Source organism: Manis pentadactyla, chromosome 1 (genome assembly GCF_030020395.1).
Source record: "Manis pentadactyla isolate mManPen7 chromosome 1, mManPen7.hap1, whole genome shotgun sequence".
Lineage (NCBI taxonomy): Eukaryota > Metazoa > Chordata > Mammalia > Pholidota > Manidae > Manis > Manis pentadactyla.
The window spans coordinates 223,982,635-224,000,806 of record NC_080019.1 but is presented as its reverse complement, the minus strand read 5'-3'; the positions used below and the strand labels follow the sequence as shown (position 1 = coordinate 224,000,806).

General features: G+C 38.4%; 1 long non-coding RNA gene across 1 annotated transcript in view; it reads left to right on the top strand.

Annotated features, from left to right (window-relative positions):
* LOC130684946 (uncharacterized) overlaps positions 1-17,501 on the top strand; it is a 37,614-nt gene extending 20,113 nt beyond the window's left edge. The window contains exon 3 of the long non-coding RNA XR_008999360.1: positions 17,334-17,501. This is a non-coding gene — a long non-coding RNA (uncharacterized LOC130684946). The remainder of the gene's footprint in view (positions 1-17,333) is intronic.
* The last annotated feature ends 671 nt before the right edge of the window (positions 17,502-18,172 follow it).

Here is an 18,172-nt window from a genome sequence, read left to right as displayed (position 1 = left end):
ATAATGGTTTCTACAAATCAAGTGTGAAATGACCTTTTCTCTCCCTTGCATCTTTTTAATTTTTCTTTTATGCTGCTCCGCAAAACAGCATGGATACCCAGCTCATTTTTCATCTTCCAAAATAGTCTTTCCTACTACCTCTCCAAGCAGGGCAGCCCTATCTAATTGGCCCTTAAGAGCTTTTTGCAAATTAATCACTCTGAATCCTGTGGCTTAGCAAAAAGTTTCTCATTCTAACAAAGCTCAACAACTATTTCTGGCTCCAAAAGAATGCTTTCACTCACCACCATGAAGACCTCTGAGAATAGCCAAAAGGAAATGGCAGGACTGTTCTTAACAGTGAGGTCATCTAGTGTTGGTGGCCCGGAGACCTAAGGAAAAAGGATATTCTTTGCTTGGAGCAAGATTTTTCTAGCCATCAGCTAGTTTTATTGTACCCATTGTTTTTTCAAAAACAGTGTCATCTCCCTAAGGAGCACTTTTATGCTTTGCATGGGTCATTTGGAATTTTCACTGAGATAAAACTACTTAGCTAAGCATTGGAATCCTGTGTTAATTGAGGGCTTATTTTTTTAATGTAAGATCTAATCATTTCATGCAAAGGGCCTGTATGCTTTGTGAAACTCTGAATTCCAGTGAAAGCACAAAGGTCCTACTTTCTGTTCATCATCAGCTGTATTATCATCAAGGATATTCTTGGTTTAAATTTGAATAAACTTTTCCAAGCATTTATGATGTACCAGCTTCTATACTAAAAGGTCATATATACTATTGCTTTTATAATCCTTACAAGAACTCTTGAATGTGAGAATTATTATTCTCATTTTACTGCTGAGAACATGGTTAAATAACTTGCTCAAACTGTTGACTTTTTGAAGTTGGGTGATGGGTACATGTGAGTTTATTGTAATATTTTTTTCTAATTTTACTTACATTTAAAATTTTTCATAACAGAATTTTGCTTTTACGTTAACTTCCCCAAAAGGCACCTAGTTCAGGAGCAGAGCCTGTAGTTCCAAACTCAAGTCTTACTAGCCTATAAAACCCAAGTTCTTAAGCATGACCATACGCTTGACTATTGCCTAGTAGACAATGTTAGCCAATGTCTGCTTGATTCCAAAACAACTTCCTAGAAAACCCAAACCCAAACCAAATGACTTAGCCCATTTGCTGTACTCAGCAGCAGGCAACCATCCTAAAATGACTCTTGGATTGAAATTCCTGGCTGTATTACATTACAAAAAATATTTCGTAGGTGAAAATGTCTGAGTCGGTTTTTTTTGGTTTTTTTCCAGACCAATCAAAGTTGTGTGCTCACCATGAATATTCTTGTTTTAATTTAGCATGTCATTTGTGGTATAAACAACCCCATCTTAACAGGTATTACAGGCGCAAGAACAGCAAACATGGCACCTGGCTGCAATCCCAGCATAAAATTAGCACTACATTTGCTGTTCCCTAGTTATTTATCCCTTAAGATAGAAATTTGTCTCAAATAAGGACTGGGGATCTTTAAAATGAGGCTGGATGATCCTTTTATTGAACACCTAACAGCAATACACAGCTCATATCTCCATAGCTAATCACTATTGATTTTATGGCTTCATTCTTTTGTGTCTGAAAGTGACATATAAAAATGTATTTGTTTTCTAAGTGAAAGCAATAAGCTAATCTTCTCCTGGTAGAATCTTTTAAGCCCCTGCAATGCATGCTGCCATCCTCAGATATTGGGAAACCAGGCCTAGGATTTACCATGGCACCAACTTTCTAACAACATTTACAAACAACTTCTAGCCCCAACTGTTAGAGTTTTATCTCCATGCCTTACCGTTTCTTTATGTCCTTAAAGAAACAGATTTCTTTCTCTTGCCAAATTTGGTTGAAGTGGATCTCAAACTTGCCTGAGGAACGGTTTCTGGACAAGCATGGAGTTCTGGGAAGCATCAGCCATCTGTCAAGGGGTGAGGGAAGCACTGCTTAGTTTGTAAAAAGAAAAAGGGACTGTAAAACTTAAGAACATAAACTGAAAAGAGAAAAAAGGCTACAGGGTTATGTGCTTTACTTATCACTAAAATGCTTATTCAGATAAATCTCAGTGGAGACCCTCTGACGCTGTGCTTTCTGAACATGAGGAAGACATTTTGATCCGCTGAAAATGCTGATAACGAAGTCATAGAACAGTGCTTCCTTGGTCAAATCTGTTATCCCATAAACATCCATATCAGATGTAAGCTATTTAAACATTACAAAAAATATTAAAGGGCCTATTTACGTCTCATTAAAATAGATCACTAAAATCCGCTCTATTTGAGCAAACATTATCTGGGCACTAGGGAGGTAAAATCAGAAGAAGCTGAACTAAGGTCCACCTCCGCTCCGTACTGGCCCCGGCCCCTGCCCCCACTCCCAGTGAATTTAAGCAAACGTGTCCTTGTAATTCTCAGGCTTGATGTCTTAATCCAGGAGTTTTTATGCTTATCGAAATCCTTTCTTTTAGAAATATTTGATAACATAGCCAACCTACAAACACAATTTAAAAAATAATAACATGATGGCCTCACTACACTATAAAGTAGCAATGAAAATAATTTATAATAAAATAACATTTCAAAATGTAAGTGCTCAGGCATGATCACACGGCAAGGCACACTGATACTTTATATACTTATATAAAATCATTTTGGATTTAAGGAAATTTAGTGATCTCAGAGAATGTGTCTATTCTTTCTCTTTCCACTTGAGATTTTGAAATGAGAACTAAATAAGAACATTTATATATACATACATAGATTTACCATGAGTATGACACTACAGACTCAAACTGATACTCAAACCTTGGTATTCACAAGTGGTACTGTCATCGTGATAAGATTTTCTGAAAATTGTTAACAATGCTTGGTAAAACGTACAGGTGATCACCTATAACCTACCCTCAGTGGTTGCATTCCTAGAAATATAATGATATCAAGCCATTATCTATCTAATCTCTCTAATCTATCATCTATGAATCTATGAATCTATATATCTATCATCTATCTTATCTATCTATCTATCTATCTATCTATCTATCTATCTATTTATCTACTTTCTATCTAGTCTAGGTTCTGCATAAGATAATTGAATGCAGGTTTTCAATCAAATCAATGTCCAGCAGGATTTCTGAAAGTCATACGGGACTCAGGAAAATACCTATTTTGTGTGTCTTTCTCACACATTATAGGATGCCTACCATCCCCACACTCCACCCACTAGATGCCAGTAGCATCCCCCCAATTGGGACAACCTAAATCATCCCCATAAGTTTCAAAAAAGCCTCCTGGTGGTTGCACTCCCTTTGAGAACGAGTATCTATGGGGAAAGATATCTAGTGCTTTCCTGCAAAATTGGTACTGCAGTTCCCACAAGGGATGCCCTAGTCTCACCTTCTTCTAGCTTCACCCTTCTTCCCTTTCAGAGCTCAATAAATTCAGTCCCTCAACTTTGACCTGGCCTGCCACTAACCCTTCTAGCTGGACCAGATCTCTCCTGCTTCTGAATTCCCATTACCTTAATTATTTCCAGAGTTCACATCAGCAAGTACGCTAGCCTATGGTGATATTTTAAAGTTTCATATGGACATGTCTTATCCCTCCCAATTAATGGTAAATTCCTAAAAAACAGCCTTTTCAGTATTTCTATGAACATGGATCTATAGAGACAGTTGTGGACTGAGGTTGATTTAATAAAGCTAAAAGTCTGGGCGAGTGGATTTTATACTTTTTGGAGTTGTGAAAATGCAGATTTGGAGCAATCCAGACTATAACTCAAACTAAATACTATTGCCATGATACAACTTCACTCTGATCCCACCTCAGAGTGCCTGACACTCTTACTCATTTATTTCTATGCCTCTCAGAAACCAACCCATCTTTCTCTAAACCAGTACATCTCAAACTAGTGTATGTGTCCTACCTGTGTCAGAATCAACTGGAGATACTTGTTGAAATTAAAACAAATAAACAAACAAAAAATAATAATACTGGTTGCTAATACCTAGAATTTACACTTTGAGAAACACTGTCTAATACACCTCTATTTGGCTAAGCCAATTCCTCTCCATCATGAAACTGTTGATGTGTTTTGAATGTGAATGAATATTTCACATTAAATAGTAAATCCAGTCAAAATGATACAGCAACCTCTAAGTCTAACCTTAAAACTCTATAGACCACAAATCTCATGAAAACCAAGGTCAAGGAGTGGAATCATTTTGGCAGCTGACTTTTAGTTATACTGTCACATTTATTTCAGGGTTTCAACATTTGGCATTTGCTAGTTATCCCACCAAGTTTTGCTCGTGTGATGCATCATGTTGCTAGTCAAATTTCTATTTAGTTCCCTTGCTGTTCCCAAAGTGAAAAAAACAAATTCTTGTCAAAAGTCCTTCAGAAGCTAGATTCATGGGAGTGGGAGAGTATGGGGATCAAGAATGGGTAATTCCCTGAAATACATTTGTTCTGCTGAATTTGAGACTCCAAGAAAGCAAAGACTTTTCTATCCTGTTTACTCCTATTCTTTCTTCCCTTGCTTGGGAGTGGCACATAATTGGACAACTCCTAAGAATGAAAGAATGAAACATTCATGTAAAAAATACATGGACTGGAATACTCAATGTTAACAAATAATAATTCATTTATTTGGTAAATATTTGAACATTTCCTTCTGTGTGGATTTAGCTCCATGAGGTCATTGCCACTGTTTGCAAGAAATTAAAACTCCTAATAATCACAACAGCTACACTTACAGAGTATCGAGTCTGTGTCAGGTGCTGTGTTGATTTTTTACAGGGATCTCATTTGGTCCTTGCAGCAACCTCAAGGAGGCAGACACTACTCTTCCCATTTCGCGGATGAGAAGACTAAAGCTTAGAGAAGTGAAGTATCTCTCCCCTTATAAACAAAGCAGGGAATTCCAACCCAGAGCTGTCTGCTTCCAAAGCCTGTGCTCTCAATCACGCCGCCCTTCTGTTGGGGTGATAGAAGATGTGGGTACAATAGAAGACAATGATCAGAAAGCAGCAGATCACAGGGATGAAGAGCACGAGTGTCAAGGAACAATAATGAACGTGTAAGGGCTGAATTCAGAGCCAAAAGTGCCAACAGAAGGTGGCAATGGAGGTGTTGGGGTTGAGGTCACCTAGAAAGGAGAGTGGGACATGTCAAATAAGAGAGGGTGTTCTGGGTATGGAGGCTGAGGAGGAGACAGCACTGAACCCCAAAACATACAGGTTGGAAAGCCCTGGGGAGGAAACAGAGCATATGACTCACAAACTTATAAGAGATTCAGCTGCAAGCAAACAATACACAGAGAGCCCACACAGCCGCCTGCACCGATGCCTCATGAGTTTCCTGCAAACAACTTGCAAGAACCTCACGCAAGGCTGTAGCCTTTGTTTTCTGGCTCATCCAACAAAACCCTGTGAGTCACGCTCTGGCCCCTCACATCTGTTCTTAGCCAGTTGTCTGCAGCTGCCCAAAAGTAGGGCAGATGAAAGATGAAATTACCTATCTGGGTTTTGCTGCAGGCTTGGCCAACTGTGGTCATTGACAGAGAAACCTCTAGAAATCAGGGACAATTTGGAGAGTCATCAACAAACTTAATGTGACCCACACCAGTGCCACGGGCAGGAATAGCTGGATCTGAGGCATGGCTAATGAGTGCTATGGAACATTCACCTTCTCGTCCTTGCCCCTTCCCTGAGACTAGAGAGCCTTTGGTGCCATTTCTTCTCTATGCCACCTTAGACCTGTTTGTTCTAGAAACAGGAATAGAATACTCAGTGGATGTTATCAGAAGACTATACAAGTGTGCACTTCTGTCATATTCTGTGCAACAAGACAAATGTCTCATCAAAAAGTAGCATGTGTCCTCTAGTTAAAATCTCCAAATCAAAGTTAATACAACATGAAATGCTAAATGCTTAGGGAACGGCAGCAAATTTGCATGTCAGACCCAGTACTGCACATTTTACATGGAACCATCTTGCGTTATTGTGATCCCTGCAACTCTAGGAGGCTAGTACTAAGATCAGCCCCATTTACAAATGAGAAAATCAAAGCAGAGCGAGAGAAAATACATTCAGTTCTGCCATAACCCTTTTTTGTTCCAATGTAATTGACATGCCAGGAACAAAATATGAGCCTTATCTGAATTTGTGATCTTTGTGTTCGCTTATGCTCAAGTCTCACTGAGAGATACACTGGGTGAGTACAGAAACTATACTTGGTTGAACTGCACTTCATGGAAATACAGAAATGCACACCTGCATCCACCATCTACCTCAGTGCACCAAACATTACCAGCCACACCATCCACATCTGGTGGTACAACTGCCCAACCCATTTCAGACAACCCTGTTTTCACAACTTCACAGTTGTTCACAAGCTGCAACCCCTCCAAAGCCCATTTCCACAAGCAGATGCCAGGTCTTTTTCAAGGCAAAGTACAGTATTTATTGTCATGTTTATGTATTCCTAAGCCATTTAACAAATGTAAACTGTCTACCATTTATTAGATTCCTTTTTTTTTTTAATGTATCACTGACAAGTTTTTGTATGTTGTGTCCCTAGCCTCATTTTTCCCATAAGCTCTGTGGTTTTTATTGCCTGATTTTGCAAAGGGCAGTGGTTTTCAGGAACACATGTGTTGTGTTACAGCATAACTATCTGTAACTTGCCCAAAATCACATGGCTAAATGGTGGCCCAGCAGATATTCAAAAACCACTAAAGAACTCAGTCTAGCTCCTTAATCCCTGCATGTTTCTTCTTTGGTGTAAATTATCTCTACTAATCTTCACAGCAGCCTTAAGGGAATCTTATAACTCCCATTTTACAGTTGAAGAAATTGAGATTCCGAGTAACTCACTCAAGGAAGCCTTAATGTTTTACTGATACCAGTGGATCTGGCACTGTTAGAAAAAGAAGCCTAGAGTATAGAAAACATCTGTAACACTGAAATTCACACTCTGGTCTCTTTTTCTCTAACTATTTATGCCAGTCAGGATTCCAGCAGCCTGTATACATGGTACGAGTTGTGGTGAAGGGGTAATGCCACACAGTTCTGACAGGCCTTCACTGACAAATCACAAATTCAAATCTCCTTGACTAGGTGCATCCTCAAAATTCAGAGACATTATCTGATTTGTTTATTCACTCACTTTTTTGCTGTTTCTCTTCTGTTCATTTGTTTCTTCATAAATTATTTATAGAGCAATATGTGTTCCTTGTGTCTGGACTGCTCTAATTTCAATACCCAACATTTCTATCTTACCTTAAACATAACTTTTGGAGCTGCCTTCTATCTATGCTCCACCACATCAGGTAGGTGGTTCCCTTATTAATAGCACCCTTTGTCGATATACCCCAATACTTACTACTAGCAAAGATGGCATGATTATTTGTGAAGTGTTCTTTGATCATTTCCCATGTGTGATGGTAAGCTCAATGAGAGCAGACTACATTCATCTTTTCTCCTCTTATGTGTATTCCCAGCAGCTAGTGTCATACTATAAATATAGATAGTGCATAATAAATAACTGGCGGTTTTACTGATACCCATGGTTCTGGTACTGATATAAAGAGAAGCCTAGACTGAATGGAGGGTGGAAAAAGATGGACACATGAGAAGTGAGGCAGAAACCAACTCCCAAAGCCACATATAACATGAAAATACAGCAAATACAACTAATCCTGAAAGAGCAACCTGAAGACTGCGACAGACCACCACATCTGGGGAAAACCTCACAGAAAAGGGTAAAGTAGCAACGCTGCAATCTGGTGGGACCCAAGACCTCCCTCCAGCCCAGCTGGCAGGTGGGAGGAAGAGAAACAGAGCACAGAGGAAGTAGAAGCCCAGAAGAGCTAAACACCCACCCCTAGAGATCTGCTCTGGGAGCACCAACCAACATTACATGGTACTCTGGAGATTGGAGAGACTGGAAAGCAAAACCAGGAGGAATACTCAGAGAGACTGATATTTCACCTACTTGCAGAGAACAGGGACCCACAACTGGCCGCTCTGGGACAAAAGAAAGGCAGGTACTTTGAAAGACTTCCCAACAGTAAGAGGGCTGCTAAAGGGGCAAGGATTATACAGAGCTTGCTGCTCAGGAGAAAAGACAGGGGAACAAAATCGTCATGGCACACTCAGTCCAGCAGGTTGGGAACTTTCAGGAGCTTCAGGTGCTCCATCCCTCTGGCTGCAAAAGCAGCAACAAGGCCCCCACTGCAATATGCAGCCTGCTGCTCCTTCCTCGTGGCCAGCACCGGCTTTCAAACCTGCTGCCCAGCAATTGTGCATGCCAGCTGGAGGGGTCTCTACCAATGGCAGCCACAAGGGGGTAGCATAGAGGCTCCTCCCTGCGCACTTAGCCTACTGGCCCTGGCAGTGGAGGCAGGCACTACAGCTAGGAAACAGGAAAGAGCTCTTTCCTCCTCGCAGGCGTTTGGCACCAGCACTGCAGGCCTGCAACCCCCATCCTTGCTCCAGGTGCTACGGAGCTCCAGAGAGTAGAGCTTCTGCGCACTAGAAGACACCACCTACACAGTTATTACTCCACAGTAATCATTAAAACTATGAAATGGCAAAATAACCTGGTACAAACCAAAATCCCTCAAACACCAGAAAGAGGGCAAAGTGAAACTCAAATCACCAATATTCTTGAGAAAGTTTTCAAAATAAAAATCACAAACATGCTCACAGAGCTACAGAAAATATTCAAGATATCAGAGAAAACCTCAAGAGACAGAAACTTTGAAAAATACAGTATATGAAATGAAACATACAATGGAGGGATTTAAAAGCAGATTAGATGAGGTAGAGGAGATGGTAAATGAAACAAGAAATTAGATAACAGCAATACAAAGGAATACAGAGCAAAACGGATCTCTAGGAATGAAAGAATAAAAAGAGAACTGTGAAACCAAATCAAACAGAACAATATTTGCATTATATGGGTACCAGTAGGAGAGAAAGAAAAAGGAATAGAAAGTGTCTGAAAAAATAATTGCTGAAAACTTTCCCAATATGGAGAAGGAAATAGTCTCTTGGGCCATGGAGATGCACAGATGTCCCAACACAAGGGACCCTAGGAAGACACCACCAAGACATAAAACAATTAAAATGGCAAAGATCAAGGACAAAGAGAGAGCACTAAAAGCAGCCAGAGAGAGAAAAAATATCATGTACAAAGAAAAACATATCAGGTTATCATCAGACTTCTCAGCAGAAATCTTACAGGCCAGAAAACAGTGGTATGATATATTTAATGCAATGAAAGAGAACGACCTCAGACCAAGAATACTCTACCCAGCAAGGCTATAATTTAAATTGGAAGCAGGAATTAAACAATTTCCAGATAAGCAAAAGCTGAGGGAATATACCTCCCACAAACCATCTCTACAGTGTATTTGGAGGGACTGCTGTAGATGCATGTGTTCCTAAGGCTAAATAACTGTCACCACAGAAAATAAAACCACAGTAAAGAAAGTAGCCCAATTCATTACTTAGCTAATGCAAAATTAAATCAACTACCCACAGTCGAGGGATACAAAAACAGTACAGAATATGACATCTAATATATAAACAGTAGAGGAGGAAGAAAAAGAAGGGAGAAAAAAAAGAACCTTTAGATTGTGTTTTAAAGAGCATACTAAGCAAGTTAAGTTAGACTGTTAGATAGTAAAGAAGCTATCCTTGAACCTTCAGTAACCACAAATCTAAAGCCTGCAATGGCAATAAGTGCATTTCTATCAATAATCAATCTAAATGTAAATGGACTGAATGCACCAATCAAAAGACATAGAGCTACACAATGGATAAAAATACAATATCTATCTATATGCTGTCTACAAGAGACTCAATTCAAACCCAAAGAAATACAAAGACTAAAATATTTCATGCAAATAATAGGGAGAAAAGCAGGAGCTGCAGTCCTTATATCAGACAAAATAGACTTCAAAACAAAGAAAGTAACAAGAGACAAAAAAGGTCATTACATAAAGATGAAGGGGTCAATCCAACAAGAGGATATAATCATTACAAATATCTATGCTCCCAACATAGGGGCACCTAAATATGTGAAACAAATACCAAAAGAATTCAAGGGGGAAATAGAATGCAATGAATTCATTTTAGGAGACTTCAACACACCACTCACTCCAAAGGACGGATCAACCAGACAGAAAATAAGTAAGGAGACAGAGGCACTGAACAACGCATTAGAACAGATGGACCTAACAGACATCTACAGAACACTCCACCCAAAAGCAGCAGGGTAAACATTCTTCTCAAGTGTACATGGAACGTTTTCTAGAACAGATCACATACTAGGCCATAAAAAGAGTCTCAATAAATTTTATAAGATTGAAATTATGTCAACCAGCTTCTCAGACCACAAAGGTATGAAACTAGGAATAAGTTATGCAAAGAAAACCAAAAAGCCCACAAACACATGGAGGCTTAAAAACATGCTCCTAAATCATCAATGTATCAATGACCAAATAAAAACAGAGATCAGGCAATATAAGGAGACAAATGAAAACAACAACTCAACACCCCAAAATCTATGGGACACAGCAAAGGCAGTTCTAAGAGGAAAGTATACTGCAATAGAGGGCCTACCTCAAGAAAGAAGAACAATCCCAAATGAACAGTCTAAACTCACAATTAATGAAAGTTAAAAAAGAAGCACAAATGAGGCCCAATGTCAGTAGAAGGAGGGGCATAGTAAAAATCAGAGAAGAAATAAATAAAATTAAGAATAAAACAACAGAAAGAATCAATGAAACCAGAAGCTGGTTCTTTGAGAAAATAAACAAAATAGATAAACCCTTAGCCAGACTTAGCAAGAAAATAAGATAGTGTACATACAAAAACAGAATCAGAAATGAGAATGGAAAAATCACTACAGACACCACAGAAACAGAAAAAGTTATTAGGGAATATTCTGAAAAAATATTTGTTAACAGATTGGATAACCTGGAAGAAATGGACAACTTTCTGGAAAAATACAACCTTCTAATACCCAGGAAGAAACAGAAAATCTGAACAGACTAATTACCAGCAATGAAATAGAACTGGTAATCAAAAAACTACCTAAGAACAAAACCCCTTTCCCAGATGGATTCACAGCTGAATTTCATCAAACATTTAATGAAGACCTAATACACACTCTCTTTAAAGTTTTCCAAAAAGTACAAGAGGAAGAAATACTTCCAAACTCATTCTATGAGGCCAGCATCACTCTAATATCAAAATCAGGCAAAGAGCCCACAAAAAAGAAAATTACAGACCAATATCCCTGATGAACACAGATGAAAAATACTCAACAAAATATTAGCAAACTGAATTCAAAATACATCAAAAAGATCATCCATCATGATCAAGTGGGATTTATTCCAGGGATGCAAGGATGATACAATACTCAAAAATCCATCAACATCATACACCACACCAACAAAAAGAAGGACAAAAATTACATGATCATCTCAAAAGATGCTGAAACAGCACTTGACAAATTCAACATCCATTCATGATAAAAACTCTCAACAAAATGGGTATAGAGGGCAAGTACCTCAACATAATAAAGGCCATATATGAAAAACCCACAGCCAACATCATACTAAACAGTGAATAGCAGAAAGCTTTTCCTGTAAGATTGGGAACAAGGCACGGATGCCCACTCTCCTCACTTTTATTCAACATAGTACTGGAGGTCCTAGCCATGGCAGTCAGACAACACAAAGAAATAAAAGGAATCCACATTGGTAAGGAAGAAATTAAACTGTCACTGTCTGAAGATGACATGATATTGTACATAAAAAACCTAAAGAATCCACCCCAAAACTACTAGAACTAATAACTGAATTCAGTCAAGTTGCAGGATACAAAATTAATACACATAAATTTGTTCCATTCCTATATACTAATGATGAACTGGCAGAAAGAGAAATCAGGAACACAATTCTATTCACAATTGCATCAAAAAGAAAAAAATACCTAGTAATAAACTTAACCAAGGAGGTGAAAGACCTGTAGCCTAAAAAGTACAAGACAACTCATGAGAGAAATTAAAGAAGACAACAATAAATAGAAATACATCCCATGCTCATGGATAGGAAGAACTAATATTGTCAAAATGGCCATCCTGCCTAAAGCAATCTACAGATTCAATGCAATCCCTATCAAAATATCAAGAGCATTCTTCAAGAAACTAGAAAAAATTGTTCTAAAATTCATTTGGAACCACAAAAGACCCCAAATAGCCAAAGCAATCCTGAGAAGAAGAATAAAGCTGCGGGAATTATGCTCCCTGACTTCAACATCTACTACAAAGCCACAGTAATCAAACAATTTGGTACTGGCACGGGAACAGACCCATAGATCAGTAAAACAGAATACAGAGCCCAATATAAACCCACACATATCTGGACAATTAATATATTATAAAGGATCCATGAATATACAATAGTGAAATGACAGCCTTTTCCACAACTGTTTCTGGGAAAAGTGGACAACTACATGTAAAGAAGGAAACTGGATTATTGTCTAATTCCATACATAAAAGTAAATTTGAAATGGATCAAAGACCTGAATGTGAGTCAAGAAACCATAAAACTCTTGGAAGAAAACATAGGCAAACATCTCTTGAATATAAACATGAGAAACTTTTTCCTGAACACATCTCCTTGGGCCAGGGAAACAAAGGTAAAAATGAACAAGTGGGACTACATCAAACTGAAAACTTCTGTACAACAAAGGCCACCATTAGTAGAACAAAAAGGCATCCTATAGTATGGGAGAATATATTTGTAAGTGACTTACCTAATAAGGGGTTAATATCTAAAATATATAAAGAACTCACACACCTCAATACCCAAAAAGCAAATAACCCAATTAAAAAATGAACAGAGTATGTGAAAAGATGCTTCTCCACAGAAGAAATTCAGCTGGTCATCAGGCACATGAAAAGATGCTCCACATCACTAATTATCACAGACATGCAAATTAAAACCACAATGAGATGTCACCTCACACCAGTTAGGATACCCAACATCCAAAAGGCAAGAAACAACCAGTGCTGGCAAGGATGTGGAGGCGAACCCTCTTACACTGTTGGTGGGAATATAAATTAGTTCAACCATTGTGGAAAGCAATATGGAAGTTCCTCAGAAAACTAAAGATAGAAATACCATATGACCCAGGAATTCCACTCCTAGGAATTTACCCAAAGAAAGCAGGATCCTAGATTCAAAAAGACATATGCACCCCTATGTTTATCGCAGCACTATTTACAACAGCCAAGAAATGGAAGCAACCTAAGTGTCCATCAGTGGATGAATGGATAAAGAAGATGTGGTACATATACACAATGGAACATTATTCAGCCATAAAAAGAACGAATCCTACCATTTCCAACAACATGGATGGAGCTAGAGGGTATAATGCTTAGTGAAATAAGCCAGACAGAGAAAGACAAGTACCAAATGATTTCACTCATTTCTGGAGTAAAACAACAAAGCAAAACTGAAGGAACAAAATAGCAGCAGATTCACAGACTCCAAGAAGATACTAGGGGTACCAAAGGGAACCAGTAGGGAAGGGTGGGTAGGGAGGGAGGGAGAAGGGGATTAAGGGGCATTATGACTAGCACACATCATATAGGGGTGTCACCGGGAAGGCAGTATAGCACAGAGAAAACAAGCAGTAACTATGGCATCTTACTAGGCTGATGGACAGTGACTGTAGTGGGGTGTGTGGGGGGACTTGATAATAGGGGTCAATGTAGTAACCATAATGCCCAAGGTTGCTCATGTGAAACCTTCATAAGGTTGTATATCAATGATACCTTAATTAAAAAAAAAAAAGGGAAGCCTAACTACAGAGAATATCTTCAATCTAGACAGATGCCTTTCCAACAATTAAAGTTTTAAAGGTTATTGAAATTCTTCTGCTGGACTGATATATCCCTGCAGTGTGTGCACAGAAGGACTGTAAAGAAAAAGCATCTGACTGACAGAAACTGATCCACAAGAGCTTCTATAAACGGACCATGAAATCATCAGGCTCCTGGGTCTTTTATTTGTTTCTGGATGGAATCCCAGGCAGGGAAGATAACCTCTGCCTCGGAACAATGTGGCACATCATATGTAAATGTAATGAGACAATGAATTATTCTGGTGTCACTACGCCCATGATTTATGGCGAGAGACTATCTCCTAAAAGCTGGGGCTGAAAGAATATCGATTTCACTTTTCCTGAGACAGCCATTTAAAACTTTTTAAAGAGAGCAAATGATTGTTTAAAAGACTCACTTCAAAAGGGCCAATTTCAAACCATTGGGTGGGGAGGGGTGGGAGGAAACAGAAATGGTGATGTGGGTACTTCAGGAGCCAACTGGACCAAGTCAGGTGCTCCCACTCTGTATTCACCCAGAACACCTCGTAACTTGTCCTTTGTAGCGCCTGTATAAACAGGGTGTGATACCAAATTCTGCTTTAGGACCACTTCTAGGATTAAAGCTGAATTATATCTTTTCTGGACAAATAATTTTCTTTATCCTTCTTATCCAATTTATCGTGAAATCCAAAAGCAGCAGGTTGATGCTATTTGGTAGCAAAAGTGGTGGCGGTAGGGAGGTTTTTTTTCTCCCTTAAATGAAGTAAAACACAATTTGCTAAATCACCTACTCTCATAGTGATTGTAAATCATGCTTCTCTCAGAATACAGGGAGAGTACACATGGTGAATTCTAAAAAAGAAAGAAGTGGCAATATGGAACAGGATGGTAGATTTGGCCCAATGCTAATGAACTTGAAGAAATACTTTCTTGTACTCCATAGCCTCTTACACTCTATGCCTAGGTTTTCCGCCACACAAAAGGAAGGAAGGAAAGTAGTATTTGTTGAGTGCCTTCAATATACTAAACACTTTACAATCATATTTTATTTAATCTCCTCAACAAATTTTCAGGATAGCTGTTGTTGTCTTCATTTAAATATGGGGCAGCTGAGGCCTGGGAATTGTTAAGTGCAAGGTTACAGCAACAGTGGATAGAGCCTGAATTTACACCCACTAGTATATGATACCTAAACTTCTTGCTCCTTCTAAGACCTTCTTCTTTTTTTGAAAAGGATTGCAGTGAGCCTGTGCATTAATTTGGGGAGCACTGCCAATCTGTATTATATCTTCCAATCCGTGAACATGGAATAACTTTTCATTTATTTGTGTTTTCTTTATTTCAGTAATTCTTTGTAGTTTTCAGAATATAAGTTTTATACTTCTTTGATAAGTTTATTCCTACTTTTTACTCATAATGGTACATAATTTACATTAATGGTAATGTAAATGGAATTCATATTTTAATGTCATTTTCACTCTGTCCATTGCTACTGTACAGAAATGCAATTGATTTTGTATATTGGTCTATCTTGCAAATTTGCTGAACTCCTTTATTTGTGTGTGTGTACACACACACACACACACACACACACACACATTCTTTAGGGATTTCTATATGCAAGATGTCTGCAAATATAGTTTTACTTCTTCCTTTTCAATGTGGGTGCCTTTTATTTATTTTTCTTGCTTAATTTCCAATTAAAAACCTCCAGTATAATATTGAATTTAAGTGGCATAAATGGATGATGGTCTTGTTCCTAATCTTAGGGGGAATGTTTTCAGTCTCACCTGTAAGTATAATGTTAGCTATGCATTTTTTTTGTAAATGCCCTTAATAAAGATAAGAAAATTCCCTTCTATTCCTAGTTTATTGAGGGTTTTGGTCATAAAGCAGTTTTGGATTTTGTCAAATGTTTTTTCTGCATCCATTGACATGATTTTTTTTTTTGTCCTTAGTTCTACTGATATAGGATATTACATTAATTGGTTTTTGGATCGTAAACTTGCATTCCTGGAATATATCCCACTTTGTTATAGTGTACACTACTATTTTTTGTATTCTGGATTTGGTTTGCTAGCATTTTATTGAGGATTTTGTGTCTTTATTCACAAGAGATACTGGCCATAGTCTTCTTGTGATGTCTTTGTCAGGTTTAGATATCGGTAATACTGGCCTCATAGACTTAGTTGGGAAATATTCTCTTCTCTTCTATTCTTTTGGAAGAATTTACAAAATATTGGTATTACTTTACATTTTTGCTAGAATTCATCAGTGAAGCCATTTGCTCCAGGCTTTTCCTTGTGGGAACTGTTTCACTAGCTAAATCAATCTTCTGTTATAAGTCTAGTCAGATTTCCTATTACTTCTTGAGTCAGTTTTGGTAGTTTGTATCTTTCTAGTAATTTGTCCATTTCATCTGGGCCAATTTGTTGGCATGATATTGTTCATAATGTTCTTTTGCAATCACTTCTATTTCTGTAAAGTTACTAGTAATACCCCTGCTCTCATTTTTTATTTAGCAGTTTGTGCTCTACATTCTTGATTAGACTTGCTAAAAGCCTATCAATTTTGTTTTTTTCTAAAAAGTTTGGGCATGTGCACTCTCACCCTGAAATGACAGTGTTTTCAGCAGGACTGTCTTTGTCTCTTTCCCTGGTTTTTCTATTAAACTGTCTGCCTGTGTTGGTATCACACCCAGCTGTTGGTCTCCACTAATTGCTGAGTTATTGTCTATTGTTTCTGGCAACAAACTGAAGTATAAATTATTCCACAGTCTGATACAAAAAAATCCAGGCCCCTTTGCATATTTCTGTGGAGGAATGTGGGACCCTAATGGGTTTTTAGTACCACCTTAGCAGCTTTGGACTGTAGGAAAACCTAATCTTTATTGATATGCCATACTAGGTAGGCCCTTGATTTAGTGATTCCTGGTCACCTAACTCCTCCCCTCTATAGATAAGGAAATTAAAACAGAGACATTGAAATTGTCCAACATCACTTCTACTACAAAGAGTGGAGTCCAGTAGCCAGGTTTCTTAACTCTGTGTCATCTTCCCTCTGTCACTTCATGTGAATTCAAGAAAGGCACATTCCCTTTAATATTTTCCTAAGCCAAACCCAAACAAAAGTTAAAGCTACGATGGCAGCTTGACTACAAAAGCGGCTGCAAGTCTTCACTCCACCCTGAGTCAATGCCCAGTGGGTCGTGACTTTAATAGCCTATGAAGAGGCAGAGTCCATTTCCTTATTGTTTGAATGTGGGCTGGCACTGCAATTTTCTTTGGCCCAATAAAATGTGATAGAAGTGAGGTGGTTCCAGATCCCAGGGTAGGTCTCAATAGACCTTATAATTTCTGCTTTCTTTTGGAACCTTGAAAATCGGAATCACGTCTAGCATGGCCTATTAGAAGATTAAAGACCTGTGGTCCAGTTAACACATTACACCAGAGCCAAAGCCAGACGGCCAAGAGATGTGTGAGCGGAACCATCCTAGCCTAGCCAGCCCCAGCCAACCCGCCAGCTGGCCGCCAACGCCCGAGCAAGCCAGGCAAGACACAGCCAAGCCCGCCCAGCTCAACAGAACTGTTTCGCTGACCCGTTAAGTAATTTATTGTATTTACTATTTAATAAATATTAATTATTAAGTAATAATAAATGACTACTGCTCTAATCCTCTGAGTTTTAAGGAGTTTGTACACAGCAACTGCTCACTGATAAAGCTGTCAAAAGAAGAGCTTCAAAGTGTGTTGGGATGATGAACAGTCGGATTATAGGCAACTTTCAGTTATCTTAGCTTCTGACTTCATCTAAATGTGATACAATAAATGGATGGTATGCAAGATTACTTAAAAATAACATGACTAAGCCTTTAAAATTCTAACAGGTATGTATTTAGATTAATGTATATTAGAAAACACTAGTTTTCTATGAATAATAGTCAAACAAAGTTTCTGTGTTAAATAAACTTTTTAAACCAAAAATAACCTAGCTTAAAGATATTAAGTAAACAGTGGCACAGGTGCTTCGCAGAAATAGTAAAATCTGTGAAGCTGGGAAACGAATGCCTGAGGTTTGAGAAACACTGTAAAAAAGCAGGTGACCTGAAGTTGGCTGTGACGTTCAACACTTAACCAAAATGCTTTACCTCAGCATTTGGCAATCCTTGGAAAGCACTGGCCTAAGGGAACTTATGTTCCCAGGGTAGGATGAGCATGAGGCACATGGATGTGATGA